The 27,515-nt window shown below is 37.6% G+C and overlaps 1 protein-coding gene across 6 annotated transcripts in view; it reads right to left on the bottom strand.

Annotated features, from left to right (window-relative positions):
• LOC108042812 overlaps positions 1–25,180 on the bottom strand; it is a 42,985-nt gene extending 17,805 nt beyond the window's left edge. For 2 of the 6 annotated variants that reach the window (XM_017121267.2, XM_017121268.2), the window contains exons 1-2: positions 24,271–25,180; positions 12,063–12,106 (exon numbers count right to left, since the gene is read on the bottom strand). The gene's annotated coding sequence lies outside the window, so the exon portion shown is untranslated. The remainder of the gene's footprint in view (positions 1–12,062; positions 12,107–24,270) is intronic. The other 4 variants (XM_017121269.2, XM_017121270.2, XM_017121272.2 and 1 more) reach the window with 3 other exon arrangements.
• Between the last annotated feature and the right edge of the window lie 2,335 nt (positions 25,181–27,515).

Raw genomic sequence — 27,515 nt, 5'->3', positions numbered from 1 at the left:
TCACCATTAAATAGTCAATAACTTTATTCCATTCCTTTTTACCATGAGCAGTCTGTCGTCGGCAATTGAATCGGCCATATTTCATAGCCTATTTTTTAGGGACTTATGTTGGCCGTGCTTTAGGAGAGTCCTGGCTTTACAAGTAAATTCGATTGGTTCTCAAGGGGCAAAGCCGTACACGTACATTTTTCATACAGGTGGGTGTGCTGTGGTTGTGGCAAAGAGGCAGGATGCACGCACTCGCCTCGAAGTTGCTGCAAGTTGCAGTCAAAGCCGCAGCCGCAACCAAGAGCGGTACTTCATCAAACGAACAACTTGCCGCAAGGTAACACACCCAGCCACACACACACTCTCACCTGCATACTATAGTGGTCAAAATAATAGCACTAAAAGTTCAATTAGTGTTGCATTTGTGTCAATTAATTTATATATATCTAAAAATATTTTTACTAGACTAAGATCGAACTTTACTTCTTTTAAGTGCTTTTACCTCACTTTCACTTACAAACAACGTTATTCTTCCATTTAATGTTCCCCATTTTAAGTCCTATAAAGTTTTCCGCAACTGTATATATATATACCCATATATCTAAGAACTCGTTGCTTTGGTTGCAGCTAGCAACTCGGAGCTCGCCACTTGTAGACACGTGCACAGTTATAAAAGCATATACAATTTCCTATTTAACTTCCGGCATGTTTCAACATACACACTTGCGGAGAAGCACACACTGACACACACACACACACACACATACCAATAGGGATATATAGAGTCAGGTCTGACATGGTAAGTCTAAAGAAAACATATCCGTGACAAAGTAAACCACCTCCAGGTGCAACCAACAATAATAATACTTTTAGTAGTTGATTTTTTCTTTCACTTTCCACTTTTTTTCTGCCATGGGTTTCTCCTGGGTTTTTTCCTTTTTTCCCTTTTTCTACAGAGTTGCAACTGAGTTTCGGCTTAGACAAGATGGTAGAGGCACTAAACGGACGACAAGAAATTGAATTCGGCTGCAGGTGGCATGTGGCAGGTGGCAGGACACACACCTGCCCCAGCTGCCTGATTTTCCGCCCATCGTTGCAGGATGTGTGAGGGACTTTTGAGTTGAGTTTTTGCGGCACCTTGACAGCCGCAGGATTTAGCGGTCCCCAGTCGGGCCTTTAATATTTAATAAGCTGACTTCGGTCTAGGCAGGCTCAGAGCTGATCTAAGCTAAAATACGCCATTGGCTCTGAAAAACCAGAAACAGCAGTAGCAAAAGCTGCCTTCAATTATGCAAAAGAGGCGTGGCGTAAAGGCAACTTGGCCCAGACGGTGACATGGCCAATGAATTGGGGTAAAAACAAGACCAAGGCCAGATGGAAATTATGCAGTGGTGTGGCAGATTGCAAAAGGTTTTATTCTGCGGAATAAACTAGTGAAAAAGTTGGTCTGTTTACTTAGCATAATCCCAAGTAAACTTTAATTTAAAAACAAGAGACAATCATAAGTAATATGATGAGCCATTTGCTTAATATTTGTACATTTTTTTTGCTTTAGTATTTCACATTTTAAATGGAATTTAATATTATTCTTGGAACTTTGAACTTATAAAATGACTAATTGTATTATGTGATAACCAGTGAAATTAATTGTATAGTTAATTTTATTCAGGGCCCTATATTTATATCCTGATCAAGATAAAGTTTTGTTATTTTTTATCCTGAACGTAAGCATATGGTTCAGTCTATATAAAACTAGCAAGCATTTTATAATTTCATTAGCTTCTTGGAAGTATTGCTGCCACTCCCGACCTTATCGTCAACTTTAGTGTCTTTCCATTTAACACAGCCCTTCTAATTACTCACTTCGTCACATATTATCACGTAATGCCTGCCAAGTTTCCATGTTTGTTTCCCCGCAGAGTTCATGGTGGCGCATATTTTATCACACACGACTCGCATTCAAGGACTCCACTCTGGGGTTCTGTATTTCGTTCCATCTTGAGCATTTGGTCTTTGGTCTTTTGTCTGGGATTTTGTTAGGCACGTCCGATGCTGTCGCCCGCGCTATATTGGCACGTTTTCGGTGGTCTTGGACGGAGAAGTTTGTTGTTTGTTGTCGGCACATTAATCATAATTTAACGATTAGCGCCAGTTTATTAAATATTCTTCGAGCCAGTCGAGTGGAGTGTTGCTAAAAATTTATGGGGCAACGGCGGCGCCGATGCCACGCGTTGATAGGCCACAAAACTCTCATAAATTGCAATTATTTCACACAAAGAAAGAAACAATTTATGCATCGTTTTTGGTTTGTCCAAATTTATTGGTCGCTTTTTAATTATTTTGGAGCTTCAGGCCGAGACAAAATCATTTGCATATATGGGAAACAATTAATGCATTTTGCACACAGTTCTAAAGCTCGAAATTTAAATTAAAGTAAAGAAACATAAAACCAAAATGCGGAAAATGCTGCCAAGTTTACATAGTTTTCCACTCTGGTATTTTCCACATTTATATTGTAGCTTTCACGTCATCAGCAATGTAAAACCATTTCTTTGTCACCCCTTTTACTAGGTTCATCTTCTTCCAGCTTGAAGTATTTTTATTTAGATTTTTATTTCAGCCTGAGGTTTCTCTGTATTCTTGATAAAGTATAAAGCTTACGGGAAAATCCACCCCATCTTAAAATAAAGCATTACTAAAGTGGTTGGGAATTTTGCATGCATGAAAGACTAATTTAAGTATTTTTTTGCTTTAAATAATATACAAATGACACAACACGTACTTATACTGGGATAAGGACTTATTATTCTTGCACTTTAAATACAAAGCTTTGATAAAGAGCGTGATCGAGCAGTCAACTCGTGACATATTTAAAATGATGAGCAAATCATTGCCGCTCTTTTCCCAGAGAAGAAGAGAAAAACACGAAGAGAGGGGCAGATATATTTTAGCAAGAGAAAAAAAAGGCAAATGCAAATTTCAATGACTTTGTGTTGTGAGATATTTAGCATTTGACATTGGTTTCATTTGTTCCAGGCAGGGATAGAGGAGCGATACAGGCAAATAAAGAGTGGGGGAGTGAGGAAGGGGGTCTTTGGGGCGGAGACACCGACACCTCGGCTATCTAAAGCTATCTGCCTGCTAAGGTCAGCCACTTGGGCTCGTACGAAACTAATTGATAATCAAACAATTGTCCACAGACACACACACTAGCTTGTTTATCTGCCTGCAATCGCTAATTAGTTGCATTGTCCGAGGCGAGGTCAACGCTGCGTATGCGCAATGTGCAAATATGACCAAGCACACACATGGCATGGAGAAGTGAAATATATATCGCATACAGAATACGGTTCACACACCGCATCGCAATGAGAACGCACAAGTTCAAGTTTATCACGCATACGCCCCGTTTCGCAGGGGAAGAGTGTGCCGAATAATCGAGAAGAGCACCGAGCAGAGAGAACAATTCTAATTTATTGATGCCAGTCAATGCCATGGCATACCTATAAATGTAACTCGAACAATTTTCTGTTTCTGTAGCTGGCCGTGACAACGACTGTTGTTGCTTTGGCTGCGTTTTAGCAATTTGCAATTGGTTCAAGATCAGCCGCAAAAATCGTTTTGGCTCTGCTGCAGCATTGCGTGCAAGGGGCAGGAGGCACGACGCCGGAGGAGGCTTGAGCCAAAGTCTGGCCTTGTGGCAATTGATTTTCGCAGCCACAAAGAGCGACAACCACACAGATAATAAAAGCAACACCAAGAGTGAACCACTTTGGCATCCACTTTTGTGGTTAAAGCGTGATTCATAATTTATTCTTAACTGCGGAGGCCTGAATCGCTTTGGAAAAAACAACAGTATTAATGATTGAAATCAAAACAACCATTTCAAATTCTATTCAGCAGCATTAAAATGAATTGAATTGATGTAGGATAGAATAACAAAAGAAATTTCAAAAACTGTAATCGATTTGTTTATACTTAAAAGGTTTATAATTGTGTATATAAGTGCCTTTTATAACGATAGTTTGCTAACTCTATAGAATAACATGTTATTCATAACAAAATGGAATAACTAACTTAAAACCACCTTTGCCACAAAATATCTTAATAATTGATTGTAAGGGTATGTAAAATCTATGGCAATGTTCCAGTTATTATCAGAGGCGACTTCTTGAGTCATTTGAGTCGCAGTTTGACATTGCGGTTGCCGGTGGAGCAGCAAAATCAGCAGCAGAAACAGCACTGCAACTACTGATGATGAGTGCACAATCGAGGCTGCCAAGTTGCTCAATGCTATCTCACACTCTGTCTCCTTGCCCGCTCTCTACCCATCTCCCTCTGGCAGCATGCTGCTATCTCAGTTGCTGCAGTTTTCAGGGTCTCTGGTGCATCTAAATAAACAGAGTCTACATAGTATAAATAAATTCTGTTTTAGTGTGTTATGGTCTGGCACTCGATGACTTTGAGAACTGTTTGCTGAATGACAGCGCTCGCTTGTTGACAATGGAACCTATATAGATTATGGGAACAATATCTGAAATTACTCCATAGAAGGCCCACCGATCTAGGGTGAAATGGGTAGCCAAACACTTGCACTTCAAGTGCCATTCACTGAAAAGTTCGTCTTGCCAAGGCTGTTATAGCCGAACTACACAAACACGCATATATAGGCCCTCTATATACGTGAGATAAAGTGGGCGGTGGCAGCTACGTACATCAATTTTCATTTACTTATGAAAATTAATAGCATTTCGCTTAACTTGCTCACCAGTTTTCCCAGCCAGGAGCAGATTGAATGGCCTCAAAAGGGGTGTGGAATGGGGTGGCTTCTGTGCGTGGCTAGCCATTAATCAGTGAGAGAATGTTGCCACAAACAAAATTAAATTGCTGCCTGCAGCTGATGGAAAACGCCCTCCACCAGTCTCTTTTTCTTTAGTTGCATTTTCTTTATTTTATTGCCACTTTTTTTTAATTTACCGCTCCTGGTTTGACAATTTCATTAAAATATTATTAATTATTGTATCTCCCAATTAATATAATTCTGTTCAGCATCAAGTTGCATCCATTTAAACAATTTGATTGGTTTTTGTACATGGCAGTGAATTAAATTGGAAAGTGGCAGAATTCACATTAAGCCATTAAAGAGAAATATGTGAAAGGATTTCCAAGTGGCTTATTAAACAAAAAAACAGTGAAGCGATTTTCATATGCAAAGGAACAAAAAATGTTAAACATATAGTAATACAGAACGATAGTAATTTGAAAAAAGCGTTCTGGATTATTTTTAACAAGCCCACGTCATGTAAAAGTCATAAAAGATATTTAAGTAGGAATTTAATATGCAAATTAGATAATATTTCTGTCGTGACAAAGAAGCAGTGGCTTATCATAAGTGTCAAATTAAGCACGCTCACTAAAAGTTCAATTAAAGTATTATAAATTTTAAGACAAATTATATTATAGGTTTTCTAAATATTATATTTTAATAAAATGCAATTTAAAAATTTTTAATACGTTATTTCTGTGTGCTTTTAATATAACAATATTCTTGTTCCTTTACTAAAAAATAACATATATTCTTTCATAAACTGAAGAAAAAGTCTTTCATCTAGTACTGCATTGATAAACTTCAGGAAAGCCACTTTTAAAACATATTCGTTAGGAAAATATAATATCTTCAGATAAAGGCAAACATTTATTTCCTTAATAACTTGAAGATCCTCGTTTGGGATACAATATAAAGCCTTTAATAGTTGTTCCCAAAGTGTTCTCACTTTTTCATTAATTAAGCCAACCGAATTGGAGCGAACATGTTGCAGGTCTGTGCGTTTTTTACTGCTGATCTCCTCATGATCGCCATCAGGCCATCTGGTTGTCGTTGGCCAATGTCAATCAAACATGTGTGCGCGAACTTGACTTTCAATGCAAAGCGCACAAGGCGAAAGCTGCGCTGCTCTGCCGACGACGACGGCGACGCCGACTTTGCCGCTGGCTGTGATCGCCGAGGCGCTGCAGCAACCTTGACCCGGTTCTTGAAACTGCAACTGCAATGGCAACAAACATCAGCTGCAGCAGCATTCGACACTTGTGCAACATTGCGAGGGGCTGACAAACAGGTTTGCCTCTATGCCGGCAAACGCAGCGTGACGATCGTAGGCGCGGATGCAGAGGGGGGAGGGGGTTACCACTGACACCGGCTTTGCCTTTTCGGTTTTGGATCCGTGCGCATGCGCAAAATTCGCAATGCGACAACACGCATTGATTATCTTGGTAGTTATACCAAAAAAAATAAAAGTTCACATTACGCCTTTTCCATATTAAATAATATTTAATATTTAGGCAGTTCACTCTCGCTGAGAAAGGTTAAAATTATATAAAATGTCAAATTCAAAATGATGTTACTAATAATAATTATTTTTTAAACCATTATGGGATAGAAATATTTTTAAAAAAAATTAAATAAAGAAAATCTGCTACAAAAAAACATTTATTGTGCTGTAATCACCTAAAAGGATATTAATTACTTAGGACCAATAAGATTTTTTTAGCGGTAACTTTTAGTATGATCCTTATAATTGCTTGTCACCCTATATTTTGGAGCAGTTTTTTGTATTTTAAGGTGGCAACTGGCGATGGTCAACTGGAATTCAAATTAAAGCGGCGACATGCCCACAATGTCCACCGTTCGGCATTGAAAACTAAAAAGCTGCGACGCGGGCGAGCGAGAGAGATGGCTGGGGGACAGAGGGAGACGGCACCAGTGGCCTGACGTCAGCGAGTTGTCATCGTTATTATTGCAGTTGTTGTGAGGAGAAGGTCGAGGTTAATTGAGTTGTCTTCGCCAGTGGCAACCTTGTTTGTAGTTGCAGTCTTGACATTTTGGCTTAAGCAAGTCTCCCCTTTCCCCTCTCCACTCTCCCCTCTTTTGCGTGTAATTCATTATTAATTGTGGCATCTCCTTGCGCTCTACCTGTATTTCCCCTTACTTTCTGGCTCCTTTTTGCTGGTTAATTGCTCTGCAATTTGATTAAAATTAAACTGCATTTGCGGTTGCTCGCCTGCCAGTTGCTTTAAGAGGAATTCCCTCTCGATTTTCTTGATTTTCCCCATTTCCACTTCTGTCACGTTGCTTGCAGCATTTTATCTTATTAAATTCCTGCTGGCAAACGTGAGCGAGTAAGCTGTCCTTCTCCGTCTGTTCCTCTGAGCGACAGCCGTGCAAATTTAGTCGCAAATTGGCAAAAGGAGTGCAGCTGAAAGGCGACAAGTTGTTGCAGAAGGTCCTGGTCTCCACACACGTGGGCACAAAAAAAAATCAATGCCACTGCAAAAAGTTCAAAATGCCAGCAAAGGAAGAACGTAAAATACCCTATTCAAATAATGTAATAGATACCTGCTTAAACCATTCTTTTATCGCTGTAGCCATTATAATTAAATGAATCGCTTTATATATTTAATTGGTTAATTTAAAATTTAATTAATTAAGGGGTTTTTTTTAAATAAAAACCTGTAACTAATATCTCATGCATATTTTCCTAACCAACAATTTTCGCGGACTCTGCTTAATTATTTGATCAAAGCCACCACCGCCGTAAAAGATATCTAAAAAGCTTACAAAGTGAGCAACAAGTAAGAATCACCCCACCCTTGAAAATACCCCAAAATAGGAAAAGGGAAATTCCCCAAAAAAAAACAAACAAACCTTTTTCTGCTATTTGCTTAATTAAATGCACAAAGGGAAGGGGAAAGGCCACGCGGTCCTCAAATAGTACGCAAAGCTCAAAATAATCAACAAAAATTTCTATGGAACGAGAAAGAGAACAGATAAGTAAGAGTGTATTTGATTACAAAGCATTAATAAGAAGCGGCTGCTAGAGAAAGGTAAAAAAGCATTGAGGATAAAGCCGGAGAAAAGCCACGCCAAAGAAAAGTCCTTTGGCAAACAGCCGCAGTTGGAAATGCCGCAAATGGGAAAGGTGCAAAGGGCGGCGAACAAAGTGCCAGGAATCAAGAAATAATAAGGCGCAAAGAAGTTGAAGCAAAAAATATAAGTAAGTTATACACGCAAATAAAAAATAAAAGTGTTTCTGACTTATATTAAATATTTAAAAGCTTAGTTAGTTATTTAATAATACAAATTTGTATTTATAAAAATAACAAGTCCGTTCTCAATACACCAACCAAAAAAATAAGAAAACCAATTAGCAATAATCCTGGTATTTAATATGACAAAATAGTTTTGTTTTATAAGATTGGCCTTTTGATTTTTTTATTCTTTAATTACATTAAATTGTAATTTATATAATTTTATGTTTTTTTTTCTATAAGTTTTATTTTAATTCTTGTAAGAACACCTACAACAGCTACAGATTTTTGTAAGAACACCATCAGCATCTGCAGGTAAATCATTAAAGCTCCAACTGCGGGTCGGACTAAGCTGTAATTAATGAGCGAGTGGAACATCGTTGAGCCAGGCTCCGAGCAAATTAACTTTAACTGGCTGCTGAGGTGACTGAGGGGGTAAGAGGGGATAAGAGGGGTTGTGTTGGGGTCGAAGGTTGGGGTTCAAGTGCAATTAAAGCAACGCCGCATTTTGTCTTGTAATCATCTAACTTTTCTCCCCCTTTTTATTGCTGATACGAGGAAAAAGAAAGCGAAAACCGTGGGAAAAGTGAATACGGAATGGAGGGAAATATCTTTGGAATCGCCAAGGGCGCTGAATAAATAAGGTAAAGTCCACTTGCGAAAACTTGCGGAGTTTCCAGGTATTCATGGCAGGATTTATTGATGTTGGTTTGATTGGTTAAGCATAGCCAGTCATTTCATTGAAGTTGAAATGCAATTCAATTGGTTATTAGTTTGATTTGAGGTAGGATAATTTTAATTGGCATTAAAAAAGCTTAACCTTCTAACATGTAAATAAAATTTACATAAAATTGAATAAAGAGTAAGCTCGAGGCAATTGTATTATTTATAGAAACAAAATCTTTAAACGCTGGCCTAATAGGGCAATTTTTGTAAACTTCTAAATAAAATTATCTATCAGAGTTTAATTAAATGCATGTATAAATAGTCTCATGATTTTTAATTCGATTCCTGGAATTGTTTATTATACCGCTTCAACGAATCACAATTAATCTGCAGGAAAATCGATTAAAGAGCTCCTTAAGGTTTTTAGGGATTTATTCTCACCCCAACCCCTTTCCCTATCTTAATGACATATTGAAGCTAATCTCACTTTTGATTCTGCCGTTTTCTATTGATGTGAGGCCCTTTTCACTCCACCTCGTGACCTTCAGTTGCCACATCCTTATTAAGCTGTCTTTGAGTCTTTTGTTTGGGAAGCCTCAAAGTTTTCACGCCCACCTCTCTAGTTAATTATTAAGTAGGATACACAAATTTATTGTGAATACCAAGTCGAAAGTAACACAGCCGCAGGGCCACGCCCCCGCCCCCGCCCATTTGTTGTGTGCGTTGAGGTGTAAACGTGCGGATTTAGTGTCTCAGTGTCTGCTCCCGGCCTAGAAGATGTATATCAATGGGATTTTGGGGTGTGGTGTGGTCTATTCTCCAACTTTTAGCTCTTCTTTAACCTCATGGAATTTCCGCTTCGCCCCTCACTTTCCTAATTTTTGTTGCTGTTGTTTTGGTTTTCCTTTTCCTCAAGGTGAGCATTGAAAAATTGATGAGATTTTGTTTGCTTTGGTCTTGAAGCTAAAGTTTGTCGACACTTGAACTTTTCCATCCTGACGGTGGATTTTGAAAAGGATTTTGAAAAGCAATCTCCCCACAAAAGGCAATGAGAGAAGAGGCATAGAAAAAGAGTTTTCTTTTTAGATAGTTCAATTGGCGTAGAAAAAGCCAAACAGAAAAAGGGCAGCCCAAATGGGAAACCTGGGAAAAAAAATACTGTCACAAGAAATGTGACTGGGTTATATGGCTTATATACAGTTATGGTCAAAATAATAGTAAGAAGTAGTCTTTTATTTAAATTTGTACAAAGTGTTGTCATGTTTGGAGAACTGATGTTAAATGTAACTCCTTTATTTTAATATAATATGAGATGTTTAGTTCATCTTAAAATACAAATTCAATTTGGAACATTTGTTTTTTAAAGAATGGTTTTTCGTAATTAATGTAATATGTAGTCATAGAAATCGCATATCGAAGAAGGACACCTTCTGCTATTAGTTGTACCGCAGTTGTACACGCATTCATTTATTCATTCATATTCATGCTGGGGCTCACAGCAAAAAAAATATAGAAAAACGCCGGACATGAATTTATAACGAGTCTGCCTAAGCCATATTGATTGAGGCAGGGAAATAAAGCGACAGAAAGTGAGAAAGGGAATGAATAAAGGGGAAATGGACGAGGACGACTGAGACAGAGTTGACTGAGCACTTGGAAATTGCCAGCATTTCTCCAACATTTCTCCAACATTTCTCCCGGCGCAGCAAAGTAAGCAAGGAAAAGGAAATAACGGAAAGTCGCATGCAGGAAATCAAACTTCACTTTTGAATGAGTTTCGTTTGGAGCTCGCTTTACGGCCATAAGCCGATTTGCGGTCCCTTGAAGGCTTTGTTTTCTTCCCATCTGCTTTTCATGGTTTTTAATTGAATTTTTTAACCAGCCCTTGACTCGCCATAACCGAATTTGATCCGAAGTCTGAAGGGACCTTTGTCATCCCAAGGATATTTCTATATAACGGCACACACACACAAATGAATATCAATGAACTGTCATAAAAGCAGCATCCTGTTCGACCGGGAGAGCAACTGCTTTTGACAAGACTGACACGTAGGCAAACATTTAAGTACCCAACAACAACAACAACAGCAAATGCCTGCAAACACACACAAACACAACACTGACACACAAATTTCACACTTGACATGGACTCATAAGCGTGGATAAATGGTATTACAAAGGGGATTTTTTTCATTAACACATATTACATATATAGATAATTGTTTTATTAACAAAAATTTGTGTAAATATGAAAAACACTTTTTATAAAAGTATGTTGCATTAAAAGACACACTAGCTAACATAATATTTAATTTGCATGATTGGCTTGAAAGGAGTCATACGTTTGCTAAATTTGTTTTTATTTTACTTTTTAGAGCAACAGCTGATAAGAATGTTGCAACAAAGCTGTCAAATATTACCAACTTTATGGGTGTTCAAATAACAAATCTTTAAGAAAGTAGCTTGGCCCTAACTTACAGGCCAAAGAGTCATCCAACCAAGGTGTCGCATAAAACTTTCACAGCTTTTTGCCCGAAAAGGTCCACTAACCTCTCCCCAGAGAGACCTTTCGACCCCCTTTAGCTACGCCCCTCTTTGGGATGCCTATGACGAGCACGCTCGGGTCACTTTCGCCCTGCCAATGACATGTGATTTCAACTAATGACAGCTTTTCGGGCGTTTGTCATCGCAACAACAACAGGAACTCGTGGCCCAAACCAGATTTCGACCCTTAACAGACTGGGAGACAGACAGACAATAACAAGCTTAAAATTTAATGAAATTTTCATGTGCTGGCCAGAATTTCTTTGCGAGCCCATAATAATCCAATGTGTCCCGGCCTGTAACACATGGCGTATGATTAATGTGGATGAGTAAACCGGAAAAAAGGTTTCCAGAAAGTTGATCCATTCAATTAGTTTAACTTTTGTCAAATATTCAAAACTCCGAAATTGCTTCAATGGCACTCTTTTAGACACTCTCACACATAGACAATACTTTTATATTTATGTTTGCGAAAGAAAATGGTTTGAAAGCTGCCAGCATCAGAGTTTAAAACGGATATTCATTTTTTCATTCAGTATTGGCTCAGTAATCCACATTCTCTTCCTTCCTAACTTCTGTTTTCACATCTCACATTTTACAGTCCTGGTGGTGTCAATATGTATTTTTGATTAGCTGCCTTTCTGGGTCATGTCTTTTGACTGCCTCCCTGCGAACCCCAATACAAACTTGGAATTTACATACGTGTTCATTCAATTTTTAATGAGCTTTTAAGCAGAGCATAACTCATATGCATTTGGGGCACGACAATTTCCACTTACCGATATGTAAAATGAGAGTTCCTCGTTGGCTTTGAACATGTCAACTGCAAAGAGGATAAAGAGAATATGGTGATTATAAAATTTAGAACTTACACATTATAGGATTGTTGAGTTTATATTGTGTTGAGCATAAACGATTTTGTATTCATAGGGACTTTTTTACCACGCTAAGAACAATGAAATTTTAATTTTTGCAAGGCCTTAAATAAACTTCAATGAAAATGGTATTCTGAATTATTTATTTTTTTTTTTATTCGATGCCGAACATATTCAAGCCGAGTGAAAGCAAAGGCTGGAAATGAAAATATTCTAAACACTTAGGGCCAATGCACTATGGGGAATTTGCCCGATTTTTTGGAATAAATTAATAACTCGCGAACTATGTAACATATTTCAGTGAGGTTTTTTTTATAGTGTTCTACATACCTATACACACCTGTTGGAAAAGTGAAAGTATACCCCTCCCCCCCCACCCAATTTTTTATATTTTTTATAATAAATTTAGCTCTATATGCTCTTAATTTTCAATTTCAATGTTGTACAAAAAATCATAGTCGTTTTCTTCTTCATAATTATCAACATCTAGAGACTCGTCTCCAGGTTCATATTGGCATAATAACAATTGAATGACTTCTGGTGGAAGAGCAAGCAGCTTATGTTTTCGGACGCGCTTCTTCAAATTAATTGATGAAATGATGGGGTCTGAAGTAACCATGGCTCTCTGAAAAACATCTGTAAAGTTGGAGATTCAACTGTGGGATTAACTAGCTAGCTAACAAAAGTGAATTCGCCATCTTCTTTTTCTCGAAGACCCATTTGCTTATGCAAAACTTCCAGCAGGGCTGCGTTTTTGATCAAGAGATTGGTTTCTAAAAAATGAAATTACGCGAAAAGTCGCACGAAGCGCACGATGAGACAATATGTTCTGAATTCGCAATTAATGGCTCTACAACATAGATATAGACACTCACTGAACACAGTTAAACATTTTTTTAAAACTCTATTAGAAGTTTAACTTTCTTTCCAAACCCCAAACGAAAACATCACCTGCTACATTTACAAATTGTAAAAATTGGACGCACATATTAAGCAATATATAAGTATTTTTACACAGAACATACCTTGAGAATTGGTAATCATTTCAAATTTGACTGTCTTACGTCATTTTGTTGCAGAGATAATGATTTGAAAATGAGCTTCATAGTTAAGCAAAATGTAAACAAACCATGTGCGCTTGCAACAGCTGACTTTAACAGTTGGTATTTAAATACTAGACTTTTAAGTTAACATTTGCGGTATGTTACGAAACAGCTTGATGTTTTCTTAATACATTAAAACAAAAAAATTGAAAATTGGCATACTTTTAAAAAATACATTTATTCCAAAAAATCGGGCAAATTCCCCATAGTGCAATGGCCCAGATATCGTTTGCTCACTGATGCATTAAGTGATGCACTTCACACCACACTCACACACTTGCATACAAGTTTATACACCCACACATATACACGAATTTCCCGACACCCTCTTATTGGAGCTTTCATCGTTGACAAGCGCTCCTCTATTGACCCTAAACGCAGGCGAAATTGGTCGCTTGACTGATTGATTGATTGACTGATGGATGGTTGGCGAAATGGTTGATTGGATGCATCAATTTGAATCGGGATTTAGTTGTCAAGTGGATCGTGCACTCTCACGTCGGCACACCATTATGTCGGGCGATACTCGATTAGCACACTTTTTGGGGCCAGAGAAACTTAAGATTTGATTAGACGGTTTGCATTAGTTTTTCAAATAATTTGTTGAAATATTTTTAATTAAAAATTCTGTCTTGTACATTAATTATCTGATTATTAAATACTGTGCTTTAGCGATAATTTGTGCATAGACACAATAAGGGGAAATGCCGAACTGAAATTGTTTTTATCTTCGGTGCCCTAAATAAATAATACCAAATTTCTGTTTGTTTTGCCCATTTCAATAAAATAATTGTCCTTTTTTTTTCTGGTATCGATAGCACATCGTTGAATTTACGAGGTACATGGTATAAACCAGTGGTTATTACAAATACAATTTTACAAGTCTGGCATATTTGCAAGTATTAAGTGTGTTTCATAAAAACTTTTGCATTGCAAAAACAGGATTTTTTTGATTTCACATATTCAAGATTTTATAAAATACATAACATTACCTATTATAATTAGATGCTAAGTTCGCATAAATACATTAATCACCTTCTTTGGGTAAAACTTGAACTTTTCACATGATTGAAATGTACTTTCAAGTCACGGTTTTTGCTGCTGTTGTTCAGCAGCAGGTCAATGCTAAAGTACTGCCTTAAAAGTGACCTTTTGTTTGGCTCCTCGCCACAAAATATTATCCTCACACTCGCTTTCGTTACTTTCCCTCCGTGCGCTAATGTTAATGGCTTGTCTTGGCATACAATTGGCTGCTGTTGTTTTGCTGGTTTTCCTACCACAATGTTGGCCTAATTAGCAGCTCAAAGAGAATGGCTACTTTCCACAGTCACAGTCGCAGTCACACTTGCACACACACACACACACAGACAGCCACTCACATGGGCATTAGGGATAAGCCAAGTGTTGGCTTGCATTTATCACGAATACGCCGTGTTGGCCAAAAAACCACATTGTGTGGGAGGAGCAGGGAAATGGCAAAGAAACGCCGTCAGAATGGCGGTGCGGTGACTAAAAATGTAATTTTGGCATTAGTCGAGCTTGGCAAACATAAAATTACCTTGATTAGAAACTCAAATGTGGCTCATGCCAAATAAACGAGGGGGGAGATATGCCACGGGGATCTGGCGATTGCCACGTGGCCATATATGTACATATATCAGCACCGACCTAAGCCGAAAACGACTTTGGCCCGTGCCAAGACCACCCTCTCCACCCCGCCTTTGGGCCAACCTCAAGCCCATATATCAACGGGCACCTGTGCCAAAACGCGCTGCGGGGAAATGGGAATAAAGCCAGGCCGAAATGATGCTGCGTTGGGTGTTGGCCGCCATCTGAGGAATGGCTGAGTGGGAGTGAAAGTAGGAGTTTTCTTTGGTGTGAATACCCACATTCGTGCATCGCCTTTTACCTTGAGGCGAGGCAAGCCGCAATAAAAACCAAGCGTCACACATAAAAAAAGCTAAGAGGCAAATTTATGGCAAAGGAAAACAGTTAAAAGTCGAACAAGAAAATGCACTAAGGAGAATAAAAAAAATTAAGCAGGAAGTGCACATTAAAAAAAATAAGTTCTAATTTTTAGTGTCTTTAAATTTCTTTAATTTTACAAACAAAAGTACAAATACGCTTATAATATAAATAACGATATTATTAAAAGACATACACTTATTAACAAACACATATTATCCAACATATATTTCTTTTTAACTTGTATCATTCCATAATTCCTTTAAAACGTAAGCTGTTGTTTGAAGCCTTATTCGAAAATTCCACATGTTTTCCATACCCTAACTAAAGAAAACCTGAATATAAAGGTAACAACTGTGCAAACTGCTGAGGCATGGCCTCTTCTTTCCCGTCTCGCTCTTCCTCCTTATCATTCCGTATCAATTACAGAGCATATGTGTGTGTGTGTACGTTAACGTTTAGTTTTTATGTTTAGCCATAACAAACAGCAAAATGGGCAGAGGAAAAGGTGTTGGGTGGTGGGAGGAAACTTGCCGCAGACACAAGGCTAATCAACGAAATTGCTGCAGCCTTTTAGGAGGCCAAACAGGCATACTATATAGGGGTAACATATGGCTGGCATAACCCGAACTGAACTCCCTGTTCGACACTTCATGTTTTGATTAGAGGGCGTGGCATGATTGATGAACCATTGAATGACCCCTGGAGTACTGCAGTAAATCCTCCCACTTGTCCACGACTTTGTTCCGTGCCGGCAAACTTTGAATGAAATGAGTGTTATAAAGTTTTCTACCACCCCATAATCTCCTCTTGCAACATTGAAAAAATTTGCAATGCAGCATGAAAAGTGGCACAAAAGCTCTGACGGTAAAGTTTTATTCTTTGCTCGTTTTTTACACAGCAGCTAAAAATTAAAATGAAGCTAAGCAGCAGCTGCAGCAGTTTGCATAGTCGGGATTCTATCGCCATTCGGGGAATGGCATTAACAAACTTTCAGGTCAGCTAAGAGGCAAAGTTGCCAGCATTCAAGGTGAGTCAATCAACAAAAGGATTTCAGCAAGTTGCAGCTGCTTTTATTCAGGGCGTTTTTCGGATTTTATTTACCATCCGTTAAAGTGCTTAAATTGCTTTTGTAAAGGCTGGATTAACAAAATAGGCATTTTGTTGCCAAGGCATTTAAATACATACTGATAAATTGTAACTAATCATGCCTTCATGGTCTTAAGAAGTTTTTTTGTATTTCAATAATACCGCCCACATTTAATCAGTTGCTCTTATAACATGAATTAGATCAAGTCCTCCTTCTCTAAATGAGTTATTCAAGGATTCTCTTTATTCCACATGCAGATCAAACATATGTTCTCATTGAAGGACACTTTCAATACGAGCAAAGACCTCTCGACAGCACCAATCAACATTGCTATGAGCCAGCAAACAAAGCACTTGAAGTGCTCGAAATTCGCTTGGCTCTGTCATTAAGCGACAAGTCCAAAAGGACATACTTGAGCGAGTATAGACGTATTCTCTGAATAGATGTGGTACCATATTCAAAACACGCAACACTTGTCAGCAGCAGGCGTCGGCAATCATTCAACCTCAACTCACACTACACTCACAGCCGAAAGAAACAATGAACTGCACAGAAAAAAAATATTGGTTCCGGCTTATAGGAATAAAAAATAGCAAATGACAATATATTTGAGTTTAGAATTTATAAATGAAAACTCATTGTTTTCGTTTATACATAATGACACATAAAAACACTTTTTTGTAAAAACAATCTAACAACAACAATCTAAGAGTTCATATGTTCTTACATTTTTCAATTAAGAAGAATAAACATTTATTTTTAAATACAAATTTGAATATGGCTACATTTTCTATGGAAAATATCAAAGTCTCTTAGTACCAAGACCAAAATGATTATTTGTTACCGTGTGCCTATGATTTTGGTCCTTGGCTTTGAGCTGAGTTTTTCTCCTTTTCCTGTGCTGTCATCATTAAAGCAGCTTCATCGCAGTTGTTGCTTTTGTTGCCCTGTTGCTTACGACTTTTAGTTGCCGCTCGAAGGCATTTGGCACATGATTTTATTCCTGTGAGCAGTTAAAAGCAGTCCTTAACACTCATTCCCCCAACTAATATACTTCAGTGTGCACGTTCACACCCAAACACCTGCAATGACTTGGCTGACAGCTGAGTGGGTTAAGGGTTCGAATCGGGGAGGGAATTAAAGGAGGCGCAGCTGATTGTTATTTGCGTCATTTATATGACAAAACGGAGTGAATTTCGTTGTTGTTGATGTGGCAATCATTGTGATGGCGTTAGCGAGGACTCTTCTTCGAATTTTAAATCACTTCATATGTAAATTAATTACAATTAAATAATTATATAATATAAATACTCAAGTTTTATGAGTGTTAAGATATGTTGTGATAACATAAATTTTGCATATTTGTATTGTGTATATTTAGATTGGAATACTATATTGGTTCAAGATTATAAATCCTTTTTTCAGTTTCTCATTAGTTTCTCCGATTGGAAATTTGCATTGCCTACTTGTGAGCGCAGTTTGAGTACGGAGACAAACAATTGTTTTGAGGTCGATTCTCAATTGCCTGGACTAAGCCTGTTTGTATTGGTGTTCGAGCTGTGTGTCTAACTTGTTTGTTTGTGAGGCTTGCACTTCACTTAATTGAATCAGTGTGATTGACATGTCTCCTCTGCATATATGAAAAGGCTTCAAATGGAAAAGTGTGTGTGCCGAGAGATGATCTCTGGTCAGCTTTGTTTGGTCTATGTGGGAGTGCAGGGGTGTCCTTCTGTGCAGCAGTCACAATGTTCATCAATTATCAACTAAAAAGGACCTCGGGAGAGAGAGAGAGAGGAGGAGGGGATTCGAGCTACAAAAGAAAAAGCAATAAATCTAAACAAAAGGCCTCCGGGGCCAAGTCGAATGATATGGGAGGGAATGGAAGGAGAACGTGGCCATAGATTATGCCCATATATTCAGCAGCTAGAAAGTCTTGTTTATGGCCACCTTTCCCCTTGTTGCTATTCTCCCTCTGGCACAACGGAGGCCAAAAGGCCAATGAATTGGCTTTAGATTTTTGGTTCATTGCCTGTTCTTGCTGGAGTGGCCATATAGCATCTGGATTCCGGTATACATATATAAGAAATCCGTAACTTCTACATTGTTCCTCCTCCATTCCAAATTGGTTCAGGCGAAAAGCGAAAAGTTAAGACCAACTAACCAGCAGGCACAAACTACAAGTTAGCACTTTTTTGGTAGCTCAAAAAAGGCAATTTTCCTTGGAGTTTGGGTGAAAAGTGGCAGTGTTGAAGCCTTGTACAAATACAATTTAAGTAAAACAAGCTTGGCAACAAAGTTTGTGCAGTGGAAAATGTTCGCTTCCTGTCCTGTGCTTCGTTTTTTTTTTTTTTTTTGGTGCAAGCTCTGCATTTTTGCCCCTAGATGCAGTCACATGTGTAGTGGAAAATGCAGGGGGAGTGGGAAGGAAAAGCCACGAAAAGGGGGGTAAAGTGTGAAAAACGGAACAAGAAGTGAAAGGAAGGATCAAAACGAGGAGAATACCATGAGTACAAAAGGGGCAGAAGAAAAGCGCTTGCCAAGGAAAACTCATTGATTGCAACACGCAGACAAGAGAGAAGGATTCCGAGATGATAGACTAAGGGGCGGAAAAGTGGAAGGTAGAAACGGGGAAAACGGGGAAAAGGGGGCGGGAGTGGGCGTTCAAAGGCGTTCACATGGCAAACATAAGTCGCACACTCAAATCAATAGCTTTGACAGCTTGGCATTGTTTGAAAAACGAACCAAAAGAGTCAAGCCAAGAAAGGAAGGTTGATCGAATAAGTGATATACAAGTGCAGGGGCGTAGAAAAGGGGGCTGTGCGAAGGGGGTGGGCGGTGGTGCCTCTGTATGTGTGCCAATTGCATTCATTTGACTTGACTTGGCTGCCAATTGTCTCGATGCAATGGAAAATTTCTGGCAGACGTCATTGGAAAATCGAAAACAAACATAAAACTAACAAACCAAATGGAAAGAAAATCGAAATTTAAATGCAAAAGAGCTCCTCTCAATTTGTAAATATTTAAAATCATTATTGCCTAGAGATTTTCTGTTTATGTAGAATATGGATTGGGAATAGCTTTATATATGAAAATACAACAGATAAAAATTCCTACCAGAAAGAAAAAATAATTTGAAAAGTCTATCTTTATATTTCCTTAAGAAAACGTAAATAAGGAATATAATATGCTGCTTTTGTTAAAACTAAAATAGGAAATATGGACACACATTTTAAATAAAATTATACCTTTTATATATTTAATATATATTTTATATATTTAGAAAAAAAAGTAGAAGAAATTAAGTAGAGATACAAATCTCTGTTTTGAATGAATTGTGGGTTTTCTTAATTTTTTTCCTCTGGTCTCGCAAAGGGAAAATAAATAAATAAAATTAAGTAGTTTAAAGCAAAACTATAGAGAAGGCGATGAGAGAATGGGCAAAGAAAGAGAACAAAAGTTGTTCAAGGATTGCAAATTGCAATTACAAAAGGCAACAACAAAATCGGCTAAAGCTGCCAGACGGGCCAACAACAACAGCCATCACATCAACAATGAAATGGCAAAGTAAAAAGATAAAAACTACCTTGGCCCAGTATTAAAAGCGCCTATAAAACTCAACGCCCCTGTGTGTGGGTGTGGGTGAATCTCGTATATACATAGACACTCGTGCATTGGCTATGGATATAGATACTCGGGCAGGGACCAACTGATTCTGCTGCAGCAGCAGCGCCAATAACAAGCAACAATAAATGTCACTGCACACCGTCGAACCCCCCCGCGTAAGTCACTGCCCCCCCCTCAAGTGGCAAAAGTGCATTGAAGACGTGACCAAGTCGCCAAAAAAGAACATAACAGCAAGAAAACTTTCGTTTCATTTCATTTCAGTTTCAGTGCAACGTGGCGTATGGTTATTATGGTTCTTTTTTCTGCACGGGAAAAAAAATAGCATCAAGTTTAGTCGCTGGTCTTATATAAATTGGAGCATAAGAATAATTATGTCAAAAAGTTTAACAAGTTAGTATCTGAATGAACTAAATTGAAGAATCAAAATCACTTTTAAGAATTGGTTTTACTTAATTTAATTTAATTTAATTTTATCTCAAAGAGACTTTATATGTGTCTCTTTAAGATAAAACTTTTTAAAACGGGTTTTTTGCCTTTGCCACTCGAAACAGATTAATTATGCAACATTTATCATTATTCATTATTTACTATTTAGTAAATAAACAAACATTATTTAGGTGGAACAAAAAACGAACACCCCATGAAAAAACGTTATATATCGGGTTGCTTTAATCCAGTTAAATACTTCGCTTTTGCATTTAATTCTTATTTTTGCTTTATGTTAAAAAAAGTAAAATAAGGGTTTATAATTAAAATAAGAAATCTATACGGCAAAGTTTTTTGCCAGTGTTGTAGCATAAAATTGAAGAGTTCTGAACATGAGCAGGAGAGTGGTGTTCAACAGTCTTATCAGTGACAAAGTTTGCCCAAGTCAAGCACTCGACATATTTGTCGACCAAAGATTGGAGGAGGCACCAGCAGTTGGCACAGAAAAAGTGCAAAAAAAAGAGAAATAAGGGAAAACCTGGCCAACCTCAATGCTGTCGTTGCAGCCTGATAAGACACACACACATTGTGCAAATTGGCCAAGTCATAAAGGCGAACTCAATTTGCTGTCGATCACGTTTTTTTTTAGCCATTTCCCGCAGCCCAACTAGTGCAACAATGGAAATCTTTTTATTACCAAAGAAGTAGAGCAGCCAAATAAAAGAGGAAAGTTAAAAGAAATACAATTAAAATTATTTATTAGCGAGCCGACAACAGAAATTGGCCGAGAGCAGAAAGCAGGGATGAAGGGATTATGGGAGGCTGAATTTTGGATGATGGCTAGCAGCGAGAACGGGCGCACATTTGGCCATGTCTTTTTGGCCAGTTGCCAACCTTAACAGAGCAGCAGTGGCAGCAACAATGCGACCAAGTTTTGGTACGCCCATTCTGTTGCCTTTTTGGCTTCTTGGTTTAGAGCTTATTTATGTGCGTTGGCTGCAAAATATGGCGCAGAAAATATTTTCTTTCATCGCCAGCTTTTCATCCTCCATTCTTTTTTTTCAGCTTCTTGTATATTTTTCATTTTGTGGCTTATTTACTGCACAAGGAGCCGAAGCTAATTGGGTTGGTCATCGAGGGGGTGCAGTGCCAAAAGTATAATGCATCTGCATTTTTAACAATGTTTATGGCTGGGAAATATTTGTTGCCTGGTTTTGATTGGCAGTTCTTCATTGGATGTAGTGGTCTATAGTGGCACCGAAATTTATTTGCCAAAATATCCTTTAAATCGGTCAATAACTTATAAATTATTTATTGCCAAGCAAAACTAAGCGTTCTTTGATTTGTGTCATACTGTGGAGAGTTGGTCTGATAAGAAAATGTATTTTAAATTATTTTGTACTATAACACAGGTAAATAATTTATGGGCTTTAAAAAGGATTGAGAAAAGTATGAAAGAGAATAAAATGCTATAAATTATCTTATCAATTTTATATTTTACGGGTGTGTCAAAAAAAAATACAACTTTTTGCGAGCATTGCTTTTAAAAACCATGGTTCAAAATACATTTCCCTTGTTTTACTTGTTTTTTTTAAACAATTTCAGAGAACTTAACAATTGCTTTCTGTGTAATTTTTTTTTCGGTTGTTATTACATTTCAGGGACACTTCTTGGAAAGTAAGCTTTTTGTTTTAAGTATTTAAGTTTAAGACTTTAAATATTTAAATACTTTTCCAAGAAAGGCAAACTCCTCAGCATCTTTTTACTTGTAAATTAATATACTTTTTTGTTTGTTTTAAGTGCTAACTTATTTAAGAATAAATATAGCATAAATTCTTGAAAAAAGTTTAATCACAATAAACACGAATCAGTCATTTGTCATCACCCAAATCTGAAACCTCTGCCTTTGTTGGACTGTTGCAGTGTAGTCATATTAGCTTCGGTCTCGGTTTCTTCGCCGATTCAGCCTCCGTAATTCTTATCAGCAGTAGAAAACAAGAAGTCAGAAGAACGAAGAATGTTGAGCCAAAAAGTTTCAGCAGGCAGTGATAAAGTCAAGTCACTGAACTCGATCTCAACAGAAGCACACAACACACAGGCCTTATCAACCATTCGTGTTATTTGTATTTTTTTATTATTTCGGGGCGCTGTCTCTAAAAAAGTGCCAAAATGCCTCGGATACTTGAATAAGAATGAGCGATTGATTGACAAATCGTGGGAAAAGATGAAAACACGAGACCAATATATTTGTACATATAGATTTATATCTAAGGAGGAAGGGCAAGGCAGGACAAGACTAGGGTTCAATTACCTGGCTGCGGGAAGGTAAACGAGCCAGATAATAGACTCTGGGATGTGAATAAACTCATTTCTTTGCTGCACTCGCATCACATCATTTACCGTGATGTATTACCTTTCCCAAAAACAGATTTGCTAATTAAATGCCAGCCGTATATAAGGCGTATTTCCAACAAAAATTAATTAAGGAATTGTCACATCAATCAGGTTGCAAATTATGGCTTTCGTCTTTCTTTTCTCTTTCGCATGCACAAGAATTTTTAAATAAACAAATAAAATGCAGAAAATAGATTTATGTCCGAGTGCAGGGAAATTTATGACAGATGTAAAAAATGTCCCCCGTTTTATAATATTTTTCCTCTTTCGGTTTTATGAATGACGCTGATTCCGGTGTGAGAAGTGGGATTCGCCACTCAGAACCGAGAACTCTGACTGACCAGCTGCCGGTGGTCATATCCATGGCCCTGACTGACACTTCTACTTATGGGGAAAACGAAAAAATGAAGCGGAAAAATAAGAGCGGAGAAAACACTTGCGTTGATAATGGGAAAAGTTTCGCCTTTTTGTTCTGCCTATATTTGTTGTTCTTTCTTGCAATTCTTTCTTTTGTTTTGACGATGATCCTTGGTCTGGTAATGAGATATGCACTGGGGTAATTTTGTTTACAGTACTTCGCCTTATGTGTGTGCGGGCTCAAGTATTATTCTTTGTAAACATTTCACTCTTTGCCACTGTGTCCAGGTGTTAGTGGTCAGATTGAAATGGAATCGTTTTCCCTGAAAAGTCTGTTGGGCTTTTTCAATTACCTAACCCCAGCTGCTTAAGTTTATTCCAATTACTAGCAGTTGGGCGAATTCCCCCAAAAGTGCTTTTTTCCTACAATAATTTTGAAATTATTAATTTATTTTTCGTAGTTTTGAAAACCATAATAAATAAATTTAATTGTTTTTAATTTTTGCAAAGGTTTTTTAAATTTATAAAACTACGAAAAATTATGCTTGGAAATTGTGAAATATATTTTTTTGTATCTTAGACAGAAGCCCTTTTAAATTTTGCATTAGCTTTTTAATTTCATAATTTATTTTAATCTATTTTATTTGAAATAAAATAAATACAATTATTTTTAAATGGTGTAAAATTAGGAATAAATCAATTTTATCTTAAAAAATCGTTTGGAAAGCCTTGGAATACCTTTCCATTCGATTTTTAAATTCTCAATAAAATGAAATATTCCATGGCATTTCCAACGATTTTTTGTAATATTTTATTTTTTTTAGTTACACGACACATAATTGTAATTTATTTTTGTTTAATGTCAAACAAACTACGGTTTTATATTTTAAAATAAGCCAGTTCTTACAATTTTACAAAAATCATTTCTATATTTTTTAGCAAACAAACGCCGATATTTCTTGTTTACACTATTCACATGGCCATTCGTTCATGTGGTTCACAAGCAGATTCTTACATTGGCCAACCTGTCGTATGCTTAATGACGTGTGCATAATATAAATATTTTGCGACGGCAATAAATTGATTTCTTTATGTCAGCCACAATCTATTACTCAACAATCACGGCGATCACAAACATAAGTTGTTTACCAACCTTTGTGAAATTATTTCCTTCTGCCCTCCAGATCGATTGGCAATACTAATAGAATTCACATACACGGATATCCAAAGTGGTGCTGAAGTATTCCAAAATGCGAAGTTCACGGAGTATCCAAGACTTAATTTATTTTAACACTTTAATGCGGAACTAATGGATTCCGCCTCTTGTATTTCTGTTTGTTTTGTATTCCAAAAAACGAAAGTCTTTATAAAATGCACACAGTGTGAGTAGAATTCTATTTTCCCTTTCGGTTGTTAATGTTTTGGCAGAGTATTATAAATATTTTTGCACTATACTTTGACACATTGCTTTTCCAGATTAAATATTTAACAAAATGCAGTTTTGTGCTGCGATTGGGCAGCAAATATTCCTGGTTGCTATTTTGTTGCGATTTTGTATTTGTATATTTATAGAACACGCACTTCTTCTAAGTGAAATTCTTGTTTGTTTTGGCACTTTCGAGTTTTTACCCTTTGGGCTTTTGGTTTATTTCTGTTTCGGCGGCATCTCTTTTTGTGTGTTGCCGTCTATTTTTAGCAGTACAAATATTCTGCGGTCAGCAATTTAAAAATAACAATAGCTCCACGAGCAGCAAAACCGCATGCACTTCTTGTTTCACTGGGTTTTTGGCTGAAGAATTGGAATTGGTTCCCATACGCAGATGAACAAATGGGAATTTACGTTGTTTTGATTTGATTTGATTGCTGTGTGCTGTTTTTGTGCTGGCGTTTCCACGCGAAGAACGCGATTGTGCTTCAGTTTTTCAGCGATTTTGGAGCGAGCTTCTCCGGCTGCTCAAGAGTCCATGCGACGGATTCCGATTCCGATTTCGATTCCGCTTACCGCTGCGGCGTTCCACTCACTTCGATGAAAATTTTGTAACTATTTTCGAAAAGCGCACGGAACGGACGCAGCTGCGGAGCGACCGACCAGAGAGCTCCGCGCTTAAGAGAGCGCCGACTGCGGACCGGACCAAGAAGAAACGAAGCGGAGCGGAGCGGAGCATCCGCGGTGCTGTTGGCTGTTGGCTGCGGCCACTGAAGACCGCAGATGCGTTGCTCTGCTCTGTAACACTGCCGAAGCGACAGCCGAAGCCCCACGAGCGACAGCTTGGTGGCCAGAGAGAGAGCGAGCGAGAGAGGGCGCGTGAAAGAGACCCAAGCCAAGACAAGAGCCAAGCCCCGCGTTGCACTTGGCCACTTAACAGTGCGCCGCTCTGTTAGCCGTTCTGTTAGCCACCGTTTGTTGTTCTTGCCAGATAGAAGCCATATGTTGGCAAATTTCATGGCTAAATGCCCAATCTAATTGCCCAAAGAAGCCACAGAATGGCTTCGGGGACCACCCACTCACCCCTTTGTCAGGGATGCAAATTCATCAGATTCTTTTTCAACATGGCCGCATTTTTGACATGATTTGAACATTCACAAAATTCATTTTTTTGAGTGAGAAAGAGACGGACTTAAAACAAGTAAATTGATTTAATATTTAATTAGTCAGGGATATGGAAATGCGTGTATGTGGTGAACTTTATTGAGGAACTTCCTTTGGGTAACATGTATGATGGCCGAGTGATATTCAATGATTCACAATCCAAGTCCAAGTATAAAATATATAATGAATAAGAAAGATTAAAAAAATCAGGAAAAAATATTATTTCTTGTTTTAAGAAATATTATTAAGAAATATGATTTGTAATTTACAAAATTATTATTTTGTGTTAAAAAAATTGTTTAACAAATAAATAAAAATAATAATATAAAATTGATTCTGGAGTGTTTTTATCATGGTTGATAAAATATTTATCACCTTTAAAAACTTAAAAATTGTTGTTGTCCCAATCGCTCAGACGAAATTATATTTTTGTCTTTCCAAATACATAGAATTTATATTTTAATTTCTATCAACAAATGATTTGTATTTTAATAACGTTTTCTTAATTTGAAGGCTGGAAAAATTAGGTGCATAAATTAAATTAAGAAATGTATTTCAGTAAAATTTACAAATTTAGGTTCTCAAATTTGAATACATGATTATTTCTAATTTCCAGCCTTGACATCTATCAAAAATCAAAAATTTGGTTGAATTTACTTTGCACTTTCGAAACCAGTTAATTTTCGAAGTGATCAGATCTAATTTGCGGATAAATCCTGTTTGATTATTCTTTCCTAGTTTGCCTTTTGCTTGGGCTTGATTGTCCTTCCCGGTCATTAAAGTCACTGAAAGTATTAACCGAACAACACAAATAACTATGAACGGACAACAATGAGGCTCAAGCACAATAAGCGCTTATTAAATGCCCTGAATGCGAATCAACTTTCAGCTAAATGGAAAGTGCCAGCCGAGGACGCGGGCGAAGTGGCAGCAAAAACAATGAAAATGCCATGGCCGGAAATTCATGCAACGGAAGTTTAAGAAAGGAAGAAAAAGTTACGTAAGATTGGGGTGGCGAAGAAGATTCTGCCAATGCCACTTGGGAGCGTCAGTCACCCGCAAGACAGATCCCACTCCCATCCCCTTTGTGTTTTCCCTTTCCCCAAACTATGATGGCCAGCTGCTACTCAATGAGGTTTCTTTTACCAGACGGCTTTCCTGCTCATTTTATTTAGAAATCCCCAGGATTAAAGCATTGTGGAGATATTTTCTAATTTTTAAAGAAATCCTTTCAATGCAAACTATCAAGCATTTTGAGGCTTTAGTTTTATCAGCTTAAAGTTTTGTTTAAATAAACAGACTACTTAACTTATATTTTATTTAGGTTATTACGAATACCAAGCACTAGCAATAAAACGGCTGGAATTGTCTTGTTTATTGACATGTATTATTGGATCTAGTATTCATATTTTATTAACTGAGCAGCGTAAACCAATCGTTATTTTGTGTGTATCTTAGTTAAATTAAGTGTGTCCTTAAATATGCAACCATGCCTACAACTTTCATCCTTTTGCTCGTCTTTCGTTTTTGCTTTTACATCTGTTCAACCTCTTGCTGGTATCTTTTTGCTCATTTTACCATTTTCCCCTTTCGATTTTCCTTAAACTCATCCTTCTGCCTTTCGAAAAATTTTGCATGCCTTTGCAGAAACAAAGCGAGCGCAAAATGTTTCGCCGCCTGGGAATACAAATGCCAAAAACAAGTGGGGGATCCTCTCCAGCCCGATTGAATTCCATCTGAAAAGCTTTCGTGTGAGGCGCAAGGATGAAGGATACAAGATGCCACATGAATTTCGGCAACAATCAGCA

This window comes from Drosophila rhopaloa, unplaced genomic scaffold (genome assembly GCF_018152115.1).
Source record: "Drosophila rhopaloa isolate 14029-0021.01 unplaced genomic scaffold, ASM1815211v1 contig_2, whole genome shotgun sequence".
NCBI lineage: Eukaryota > Metazoa > Arthropoda > Insecta > Diptera > Drosophilidae > Drosophila > Drosophila rhopaloa.
The sequence above is the reverse complement of the archived record's forward strand: the minus strand, read 5'-3'. Positions and strand labels throughout refer to the sequence as shown.